The following is a 12,129-nucleotide window of genomic DNA, read 5'->3' on the forward strand; positions in this document are numbered from 1 at the left end:
GGAAGGCGACCGGGATCCCGCCAGCAGGGACCCGGTACCTGGTCACCGAGCGCGCCCCACGCACAGCTCGGAGGCCCGCCAACGCCACCCATCTAACGCGTGATCAGGGGGGGGGCGCTCGGAGTACTAGGGGGGGATCCCTGCACGGAACCCCCTAGTAGCCGAGAACATAGATGTCTTCTCGCCAGAAGCGAATACTACTGCTATAGGCCAGACCGTGGCCCCCAACGGGGAGCCATGGTGGGACCACAGGGCAGGTGTACCCCCCCGTTATTCCAACAGGGAAGGGTGATGACCCTCGACGAAACACGTACCGACAGACGCTCGAGCGTGAGTGGCCAGCGGTATGGGGAAACGCCGGGGCGGGCGACTGGCACCCTGCAAGCAGGGACCCGGTACACAGTCACCAAGCACGCCCCACGCACAGCTCGGAGACCCGCCACCGCCACCCATCTAACACGTGGTCAGGGGGGCACTCGGAGTATTAGGGGGGGATTCCTGCACGAACCCCCTAATAGACGAGAACGTAGATTCCTTCTCCCCAGAGACGAATACTACTACAGGCCAGACCGTGGCCACCAACGGGGACTCACGGTGGGACCACAGGATAGGTGTACACACCTGTCTTCCCAACAGGGAGAGGTGAAGACCCCCAACGAAGCCAACCCGAGGCACCCCACACCCCCCACGAGGTTCCGTGCAGAACCGCGTGTCGGGACCCAAAGCCGGTGCCCCATGGTGATCCCCACGGGGAGCCTCTCACCCTGACATAACAAGATCACAATTAAACACCAGCCGTATACCTGACTCCGGAAGATAACGCTTCACGAAGCCGGTAACCGCACAAAACAAGGGCGAAGCTGACGCTCCTCCCGGGAATTACCCGGCTCCTGAGGAAAAACCTCACGAAGCTGGTAATTACCCTTCGTCAGAAGTAACACAACTGACGAAAACAACACATAAAAGAAACGAACAAAAGTAACGGAAAACTACCCGACTACCCGAGGAAACAGCAACGTGGAGCTGGTAGTTACCGCCTTCACCTGAGAAGCATTCATTTGGGAGGAGCAACACCCTAAGGTCGAGATAATAACTAGCTAAAAGAGAAGGCCCTAAGCCTACACTACTCGACCTTCGGATCCCTGACAAACACGTGGGGCTCTACCAAGGTAGGCAATCCTAGGAAAAACAGGAAATCGAACTTACCATTGAGAGATGCGATCACGTCGATTTCCGCAAACAGAATGTGTCATCAACCCGAGCGGCGGCAGTGGGGGGGGGGGTCTACACACGTGCCACGACCTATCACGAGCTATATCATATGGCCAGGGATGGACCAATCACACGCTTTTTCTTTCAGCAGTTTGCCAGAGGTTCACGCTCTGATATCATTACGGCGGAAATACCCTTCCCGCGCGCCTCTATGGCGAAATAATGCGGGATGGGATAATGCTGTCTGTAAGCTATAAAGTGCTCTGGAACCTAGACTAATAAACTATTGTATAAAAATAGGGAGTCGTCCACGGAGACCTAAATCGAACAGACTAAGTAAAATGCCATTACGTAAGCTTTTTCAATACTAAAAAAAAAAAAAAAAATGACATGATGTTTATTAGCAAATGCCTCACAAATGGAATATTCCAGAGACAATAAAGCATTAGTCGTAGACCTCATTTTCCCAAAACCGTACTGAACACAAGACAAGTAATTGCCTCTAAGTACATGAGCCTGACATTCACCATCTTTTCCAGCATCTTACAAGTGCATGAAGTTAAAGAAATGGGGCGATAATTACTCGTTAGCTGATGACCTTTTCCAGGCTTTGGAATGGAGATGGTTACAGCCATACCACAAGAAGATGGAAAATAACCGGTATTCCAAATAGAGTTCTAGAGATCAAATACAAAGGTAAAAGCTTCATCGGACATGTGGCACAAAAACGAATATGGAATGACATCGTGACTTTGGGATGAATCATGGCGCTGAAATAAAGCCATGTGTAGCTGAGACCAAGAAAATGGGTAGCTCAGACCAAGAAAATGGGACGTTATAAGACTCTTTACCAGAGGAGGCAAAATTGACGCCAGTAGATTCCTGATGTGGACGATGAAGTGCCATAAGTGTAGATGGATCCTTTCTGGAGACACTTGCAAAGTGCTCAGTAAACAGGTTGGCAACTGTCTTTGGGTCTGCCACCGTGCTCCCATTCATGGGAAAGGATAGGTGATGGAAGTGCAGAGTACTTCCCAGATATTTTACGGACTCTGTTGAAAATCTCGGTGAGTGGTGTACGTACTGCGATGGAAGAGACATAACTCTTCCAAGATCTCGGTGAGTGGTGTGCGTACTGCGATGGAAGAGACATAACTCTTCCAAGACTCCCGCTAAGTAATATTTAAGGTGTAATGCGCACGGGCACGTGCTGAAAAGCCTCCAAGCGGTGGATGTCCCCACGATGTCGTCGAAGGCGAGAAAAGGCAGCACGCTTTTCTTGAAAAAATCTGCATTACACTAGGGAACAGGACGTTTAGAAAAGAGGTCTTTGGAATGGATTGAAGAGCAGCAGAGTGCAAGACATCGGTGAAGTATGTTACTGCCTAATCACAGTTTCGTATCTCATCTACTCGCAGGGCAAGGGTTCTGAGCTCTGTGAATAGGTTCCAATTCGCTTTATCTAGCCACCAGAGAGGACGTGGCCGTGGTACAGAATCAGAGAAATGATCGCTTCTATATTAATCTGATAAAACACTCCAATTAAAGTCAAGAAAGGAATTAGAGGTAAAGAGAGAAAAATGTATTGTTTTTTATAAATGTACCAGTTTGAGTATTGAAAGGGGTAATGTCTCCAGTTTAAAATATCTAATCCTGACTCGTTGATAAAAGAAGCAAGTAAAATACCACGAGGGTTGAAAGCGTCATCATCCAACAAAGGATGGCGACCAATGAAGTCACCTAGTTGAAGAGGAGAAGGAGGAGCCTCTAAAAGGTTATCGCGATCATCCCTTTTAATAGGAAGACATGGAGGCAGACATAGGCTGCACAATGTATGAAATAAATTTATAAAAATCTTAATAGCAACAACCTCCAGTAGTGGTGATTAAATCTGCACATTGTCAAAAGGAATACATGTGCAAACAAATTTGGCAGTGCTATCATGGCGGCCCTGACCAGGAACAGAAGTGGAGAAGATACCCAAGACGACTAAAGTGAGTGAATTTTCCGAGCATTGTCTCTTGCAAACGACTGCAAGCATGAGAGAATCTAGAGAGTTCCTCATAGGAGGCACACAAACGGTGACAATTCCATTGCAGATTCTTTAATTTTACTATCTTGAGGGGGTTTTCAGGGAACCCCCAAAGAAAAGTTTCCATTTGCCAACGTGACTTTTTTTTGGTAGGCGCAGAACCCTGAGATTGTGGAACTGGTGTGGGGATAACTACCAGCACACGAGTCTCCGTAACTCCTGAAAAGACCGGAGGAGGAAGATTCCTCGAAAATGACATATCGGTATTGCTCTTGGAGAAGGACTTTAGAAGACAGGCAGAGGACCCCTTTATATCCATATAATTGGATATAAATTTTGATTACGTTTGACTCAGGGACATATGACGCTTCACAGCTCCACAGGGATCTTTCTATGGGGGGGACGCCCGTTGAGTCTAAGCACAGACCCCCCGGGAATGTTTCTGATAGGATTGATGAGGCCTGGGGGAATTGTTAGTGGCAGCTTTAAATTAAAATCTTGTAAGTCGTTCGTGATTAGAAATCCATGCGGGCGTGGACTTCGGTAATATGTACTTTTGTATGAGGAGTCTTTGATGTAGTTGGTAAAGATACAATGGAGGGCTTTGCTGAAGATGTAGTGGAGGGTTTGGTTGCATGCAGAAGGGATGACACTTTCCAGTACATAACCAAAGCAGCGACATTCTCACAGGAACGGGAAAAAAAACAATTATGGTTGAGAAAGGCGTGAAGGTGTTGCATCCTTATTACTTGTTGTGGAAGTACCTGTGGTAGAGGTAGAAGAACTAGATTGGAGGGAGGAGGTTGGAGGGATGAGGTGTACTCGTATGTATTAGCCCCACCATCTTTCTATCTAAAAAGAATTTCCTGCCTGTCACTACCGAGACTAATGAATTAAGAATTAGCTAGTTGAAGGATGTCCTACTCAAGGCGGTACCTTTTATATTGTCGAGGGCGTGGCGGATGACCTTCTCTGTTAAATAAGCAATAAGGGTCTCATTCGCATTCAAGCGTAGGGTGTGAGTCAAGGGCAGAGCATTGACTGCACTGGGGACGACTTGTACAGTTGTTCCTTCCATGACCGAACTTGTAGCACCGGTAACATTGCAATGGACGATCGATGAAAGCCTTTACTGAGAGAGAGAGAGAGAGAGAGAGAGAGAGAGAGAGAGAGAGAGAGAGAATCGTTCTGAACACGGTCGGGGAGAAAAGAACCATAAAATGTGAGCGTTGTTGAATTCGTTGAATATTATCTAGACATAACTGAAGGGTGTGATTTCCTGAGAGTTCGTAAAGATCCTGGTTGTAAATGCGTTCTTTACAGTAAGTGAATGTTGAGTGTGGATTGATAGATTGAAAGATTCTATCAGAAGGGCATGATAGATGGAGAAGCATCATCGCCTGTGTTAAATCTTTACTTCGGATGAAGCCACCTTTGCCATATCTCGATGTTATTTATAGAGAGTACTCCAATCTCCCTTTCCAGATACTTGGCACCGTGAATAAAGTTTCCTCGACCTTCCCTATAATATGCTACCAGTAAAGTGTAGGTGGGTGGTGAACTTTGAGAGCTCGTTCTTCAGCAAATGGGAACTCGTTCCTCAGCAAAATCAAAGATATTAGGATTGTAATCATTCTCGCTGTCAGCTACATTGCTTGATCGAATGACCTCAGCAATGCAGCTGTTCTCTCCAAGTCACAGATAAATTATTTCCTTAAAAGCAGCTTTGGTAGCAACGTCTGATGTAAATGTCGCATAACAACGATTACAGAGATAATCGCTGTCGTATTTGTGACGGATACGGAGAACTGTTCTGAAAAGCTTGATAACTGAGTGCATAGCACGGTATGACATGAAGGCATAGACATTAATGATCATGAGTGTCAAGACAGGACTCGGCAACTGACCCAAGGCGTCTTCAACCTTGGGAAGCAACACCAGGGACAGTAAGAGCTGTATAACAGCATCACGACCAGAGGGGGACGTCTCGAGGGCCTTGTTGATCGCCCATCGAGGACCAGAGGACCAGATGGGTAAAACACTCACCACGGCCTGGTACCGCTGCTGGTTGATAAGGTCAGTCGCGTCTGACCAGACTGCCTCGAGGTGCAGGAACCACGTGGACACGTCGTATGTGAAGGCAGTCATGTTTAGAATGTCACTATTAGACGCCATCTCGTGTCAAGGTTACACTCCGGGTCAGCAAAATAAAGCCAGGGCACGAATGGAAACAGCCAGCCACGACAAGTCAGTTTTCTCCAAAATCAATCTTCTCCAGGCGTTCCCCCAGATTCCTGTGACTGAGGTGGTCATCCTCTCACCGGCAGCACATGGCACGCACATCTCCGCCAAATGTTCTCCTGACTCTAGGACCACGGCCTCAAAATCCAGCCTAACAAGCGTGTATTTGCAGTCCTGTCCGTGGACTTCCTGACCCATAGAGTGAGTGCAGCTGGCCCGGAGTCCCTCCCTCAGAAGGTGTCGGCCACTGAAGACTTCCTGGACCCCACAACGGTCAGGAAGCTGAGGGAATTCCTTGGTCTGATTAACTATCACCGTTTCATCCCCAAGGGTGCTATGCTCTTCGCGCCTCTCATGGACCTCCTCAATGATAAGGATCTCACTCAGGCTCGTGGATGGGGAAGAGGGCGCGATAGACACATTCAACATCAAGCGACGGTTCATCTCCTTCACCCGCCTCGCCTACCCGGTTCCCCACGCTCCAACGGTTCTCCTCACTGAAGCCGCAGCGGAAGCAGTGGGCTCGGTACTCCAACAAGAAGTCGACGGTTAGCTCCATGCCGTCGCCTTTTTCAGCAAGCGGTAGGAGACTACCCAACGCTCGTAAAGCGCCTTCGATAGGGAGCTCCTGGAGGTGTACGAGGCTGTGCATCACTTTTGCAACTTCCTGGAGGGCCGTGAGTTTCACGTGTTCACCGACCACAAACCATTCACGCACGCCATGACACAATCAGGCAACAACTTCACCTACCGTGTGTTTAGACAGCTCGCCTTCATATAGGAGTTCAGTACCGATATCAGGCACATGCAGGGAGAGGAGGACCCTGTAGCTAACGCTCTCTTCCACGGCGACTTACTCCACCGGAGCGTGGCCACAATCACACGTCCACCACCCCTGGACTAGGCAGCGCTAGCAGCGGCGCAGGAAAACGACCATGAAGTGCAGGCGCTACTTGAGGGGCCCACAGCACTTCAGCTTGTCCGTCCGGTGTCACATCCTTGAATCCCCCTCGTTGCTATGGTGTGACATTTCCTGCGGCCCGGCGCTTATCCATCCCACGGCAGTACCGCCGGTAGGTCTTCACCCATTACCAGTCCCTCAACCACACCGGCATCCTGGTTACCCACCGCATGGTCAGCAGGCGGGCGGTGAGGCCAGGAACAAGGAGGGATACTTGTCTTCCCTCTCAGGCCGTCAAGGTCCACCGCTATACCCACATCCCCTTGCAGTCCATACCCACGCTCACGGACCGCCTCTACACCATCAACGTCGACCTGGTCTGGGCGCTGACACCCTCCCGTGGCCACAAATATCTCCTTACCTGTGTTGATAGAATCACCCGCTGGGGATCCGCCATCCCCATTCCAGACAGCACAGCGGAATGTATGGCCGCCTTAAGGAAGCTGCCACACCCCACCAGCTGGGTAGACGCCATACCTATCATTCTGGTAACTTTACAAGTCACTGAGAAGGACATCCATTACACGTTGACGGAGCTGGTCTACAAGGAAGACTTGCGGCTTTCATGTCAGTCAGTCGATCCAGTGGATGGCGGCCACTCCCTGTCCTTCCTATCAGCGCTCCGGTAGGACAGTTTACCGCCCAGAGTATTTCCAGGCTTCCTAACCGCCATTATTTTCCATCATCATTCCTCCTGTACCTATGTTTCTCTGGGTTGAGGAGCACTGTAGTGACCTCGCCTCTCAGGTCGGCCACTCCCTGCTAATCTCTTCCAGGTATTTCCGGAGCTAATCCCCTGCAGGTGTTGGCAAAGTAAGGTAGCAGCACTGATGACCTGAGGTGTGTGCTTCCCCGACTCTACACACAGCAGTCATCGCGCCACTCTCGTCTCGTCCACACACTCCGCATCCGTCTCTTTTACTCTATGCATTTAGTATAATAAACTCAAGGCTGCTGGCTGTGTTCCCATTTTTCCTGCGTCCTGGCTCAGTGTATACAACAGTGCATGAGAGAGAGAGAGAGAGAGAGAGAGAGAGAGAGAGAGAGAGAGAGAGAGAGAGAGAGAAGAGAGAGAGAGAGAGAGAGAGAGAGATGCGTGTGTTGTATATGATATACAAATAACTTACCTTCCTGTACCAATATTCCAAAAATATCCAGCTGCAGAATGCTCCAATGATTCTTGTCAACCATCCCATGAAAGTAGATGCAAGACAAAAGTGATTGAATGACAGGCAATAGCAGAAGAGTGACTGCAGTTGCCGCCCACACCATGGGACCTAGTGCTAGCAGAAAGCCCCAAGGATCTATTTCAAAATTGCCACGACCAGCAAGCACCCTGACTGCAATTACTTGCACTGGCGAGGTGAAATCAACAACTGTGGCTCGAGATGGGCTCATAGCGAAGGGTCCAAGTCCAATGTCCACCTCCTGAAATAAAAGTATATATATATATATATATATATATATATATATATATATATATATATATATATATAATGTATTACGCTCCACGCACAGACCATGCAAAACACGCACGCACGCACCTGTAGGCACGCACGCGCCCGTGGGCGCGCATACGAGCTGTGAGAGGGTAGTAGATGCGGCCGGAAGGCCGGTGTTAACATGAAAATCGACTGATCCCGTGACGTCCGCTTGACACCTCAGGACGGGCGCTACGAATAACAACCTCCGGAGGAAGCCACAGAGAGGACGAGGGAGTAACAACCCTCTGAGGGTAGGCACGAAGGGCGACAACTTGTGTTTGTACGAAAACGGTTACTGCTGACCCAGCTCTGTCCACGTGACTCCTTATTTATATGAAAGCAGCTACTGCTGACCCAGCTTCGCGTATACACAAAAAAACAGCTCCTGCTGACAACAACCCCATCAACGTGAATCCTTGGGCCGGGCGCTGGGAATAACAACAACCCTCTTAGGAAGCGAGGGAAAACCAAGACAGAAAAAAGACATCTCTAGCGAGAGGAGGCCGTGTGCTCAGCGAGCTCCGCCTTCAGGCAGCCTCAGCGTGTCAGCGTCTCCCGAAGGGTCGACTCCGCGCCTCGTGACTAAGACTAACGTGTAGTAATCTTACATAAATGAACAGAGTACAGCAAGCTAGCACAGCACCCTCAAATGACATCCTCAAATGGAAGCGTCCTGAGTGCCGTATCAGCGGGCCCTGAGCGCAGGAACGCACACGCCCGAAGGGCGCCTGGGACATCAGATAACTCCACGGACGTTGAGTGCCATCCTTCGGCAACGAACCTTAACAGCGACCAGCGGCGATCACCCCAGCCTAACCAGTAACCCCGAGCCACAACAGCCTTAATATACGCCCCTGCCGACACTTCTGCCCAGGAAAAGCGGTGCAGTTGACAGTGGCGGACGGCTCACTCACGTCCCGGTCACCACGGAAGCAACATCGTCGAGGGTGATGTACTCTAGCTTAAGGGATGATTGGGCAGGCCGACAGGCGACCCTGGGGGGCCTGCTGTGCGGCTGGGGCCCCCGTGGCGGACTGGGAGGGTGCCACTCCGGTATACCCGAGGAAATCATCGGCCTGGAAGTGTAGAGTGAACACATGTCCGACCTGACACTTGTAGGTAGATGTGTTGGGAGATGCTGTGCCATTGGCCGATCGAATAGAACGTAGGTTAGTGGTGGGAGACAGCAACCCCTAAGGAGTCACCGGTCCCTCTTTACCCTCCGGTGGCACGTAACATTGTCGCATTGAGTAGGATGTGATCTTTCCTCTGGTATGGCTTAGCTTAGGTGTAGACCCTCAAGACAGGCAGGGAGTCGCCTGGTACTAAGTGCAAGTTACTCGGCAGAGACAAGTAACGAACCATCTCCTCAGAGTATGAATGTATAGAGTGACTGGTGGACTGTGACTTCGTGGCAAGCGCTTCCGGTTGACTGCAGCGGTCTGTTGGGATACCACGCGGCCACAGTCGTTAGGATCTCTCCTAGACGCCGTGGCTATTCGTTACTGGGAGTGTCTGCGTGTGAGAGGAATAACATCATAGGGGGAGGACAACTGGTCGGAGCATTAGGAAGGGAATAAGGAACCCAGCCCCTGCTAGCAGGTACGGCGTCTGTATCCGCTATGCCGCGACTGACCCTTCTCACACTCTTAGTTAGGTAAGCCACTCAGACAACCCATGCGTGCCAACAGGGGATGCTTCGGGACGTGCCTCGTGCCAGGGTCGACTGCGACACTCCCGTAGGCCCGGCGGGTCATCAAACACGCCATATTGAAGGACAGAGGAACCAAAGGAAAGGACCAGCCACAACGAGGGAAAGACCCGCCTAGGTGTGAGCACCACCAGACGTAAACCAAGGTGTAGGGTCATGACGAATTACCCAAGGTATGTGGTAGGTCCTCTCCACTAGGTGGTGGTAGGTAGATAGGAAGAAGCTGCAGGGGCTGGCAGTGGCACCCCACCCCTTTGCCCCAGGAAAAGGGCACTATCATAGAACCGCATCCTCCCTGGCTCCCCAATCCTACCAAATCCCTTTGTGGTTTCTCCCTCAACGCATGATACCTGATGATATTCTGTGAACTTAATTATGTACATGGGCAGCAGGATGAATACTACCATCTCTGGCAGGTCTGCTTGGAAGCACCACCACACGGTGCAGCTGGACGACATGGACGTGAAGGGACCCTCTTCCTTCCGTGCTGTCCGGCAGACGATCCAAGAATGGATCAAACTCTTTGAGCTCCACTGCTGGGCCCACAAGTAAGGGGACGACGAGAAGGCAACCTGGTGCCGCCTGGCGATAGGCCCTGAGGCAGAGGCCTTCCTAGCGAGTCTCCCAGAGAACATCTCCTGAAGTCATCTGCAGAGGAAGCTAATCAAGAACCTGGGCTCAACCTGATCCCACGGCAACGCACTGTCACGGCTGCTGAACCTCACCTGGGGCCAAGAGACTGTTCGCCGAGCGCTCCTGCTGCCGAACCAGGCGCTACCCATCACTTCCAACGCTGACTGACGCATGGCCCGAGAAGGCTTCCCCCAGGCAGTGATCCTTGTACTGGGCCAGCACTGTTGTCAAAACCCCCTAGACGCGGAGCATCGGCAGGCATCGACCGTGTCCTTCTTGACTGTATTGAGGCTCCGTGCTGAAGGCCCCTCGGTCACTGGGATCCTCAACCTGGACCAGGGATTGTGGCCCGCTGTGGTGCCTCAACTACTTCAGTCACGACCTTCCTAGACACTAGTACTGCGGCCCCATCACCATTTGATCCCCCTAACCACAGGAATGCCCGACGCCCAGATCCCAACCCTGGGCGGGTGGACAGGAGGGCCTGCAGGGGGGAAGAGCAGAACTCCACCGACCACGAAGGTGCCGGTCTTACTTCCGCTGGCTGGACAACAACATGAAGGGCCTGCGCAACTGGCAAATCGAGATGAAGGAATCCAGAAGTGGCAAACTGCGATGTGAGCCGAACTCCTGGCAGAAGCCCGTAGGGGCCTGGATGAACTCCATTCCAGCCGAGCTGAACCACGCAGCCTAGAAGGCCGCCCCGAATCACACAGCATGGAAATAATCCCTTCGGACCCACCAACTACCAACAGTGTCGAGCCGACCAGGGGGCAATGAAACCCCAGACAGGGCCCAGCCAGACACAACCAGCAGCTTTCAAATAGGCACCGAGATCCGCATCACCCTAAGAAGTTAAACTAGTTACAGAACCACTAGAGGGTGACCTGGTCCCACACCCCTTCTTCCCCTGGAATCCGTGTGAACCTCACTATTAAGGGAATCCCGGCTCGTCTCTTAGTCGATACCAGATCCTTTCGCAGTTGGTTGAGCGGCAAGCTACGTATATGAGCACCACCGGCAACTCCGGGATCCCTATATGGACTTTACTACCTGTGTCGAGGGCGCTGACCGAATGACGATCTAAATAGCAGGGGAAACCTCGGCCCTCCAAGCAGAATGGGCAGGTGTGTCAACAGCCATCAACTTCCTGGTCGTCCCCAGACTGAGCACCGCCTATGACCTACTCGGTACAGAAGCCCTGGGGACTTTCATTGACACCAGGCTCCGAGTGGCCAGGCCCTACAACCTCCCAGACACTTACAGGAGCAAGCCAAATATTGCTCCGATCGATGGGAACAAGACAACCACCTACCAACCTACCAGGGCTTCCGACCCTTTCCAGCTTTTTTTTTTTTTTTTACCGCAACAGCTAAAACTGCCGGCACACAGCTGGAGGTAGGTAGACATAACACATAAGGTTGACCTAAACCAACCCCTGCTGTCTGAACCATCTCCGAGCCTGCCTGCCGAGAGCCTGCCCCTCCACTTCTGCAGGGCCATACACCAGTGTTCGGCTAGCTAACCACTCCACTGAGCTTCTCATCTTAGAACAAGGGTGTACCCTGGGGATCCTAGAGCCTGTCGAAATCAATGAACCGCCCCCCTCAGACCTGAAGCTGGTACTGCCTGACTTCCCACCAGAGCTGAAGGAATAGCAGCGCCATGACTTGGGGCTACTCTTGAACGAGTTTTGTCATATCTTCTTGCAAGATAATGGCGACCTATGCCGCACCACCCTAGCTGAACACGAGATCCACACCATGGGGCCGCCTATCCGACTACACTTCCGATAACAAAACCCCATCCTACTTAGAAAAGGAAGAAGACCAGGTGCAGAGGATGCTACAGCAGG

The 12,129-nt window shown here is 51.3% G+C and overlaps 1 long non-coding RNA gene across 1 annotated transcript in view; it reads right to left on the reverse strand.

The window, feature by feature from the left end:
• Nucleotides 1–7,763: 7,763 nt before the first annotated feature.
• LOC135094027 (uncharacterized) overlaps nt 7,764–12,129 on the reverse strand; it is a 31,653-nt gene continuing 27,287 nt past the window's right edge. Inside the window, exon 4 of the long non-coding RNA XR_010263548.1 lies at nt 7,764–7,874. This is a non-coding gene — a long non-coding RNA (uncharacterized LOC135094027). The remainder of the gene's footprint in view (nt 7,875–12,129) is intronic.

The sequence above is a fragment of the Scylla paramamosain genome, chromosome 44, assembly GCF_035594125.1.
Source record: "Scylla paramamosain isolate STU-SP2022 chromosome 44, ASM3559412v1, whole genome shotgun sequence".
Taxonomy (NCBI): domain Eukaryota; kingdom Metazoa; phylum Arthropoda; class Malacostraca; order Decapoda; family Portunidae; genus Scylla; species Scylla paramamosain.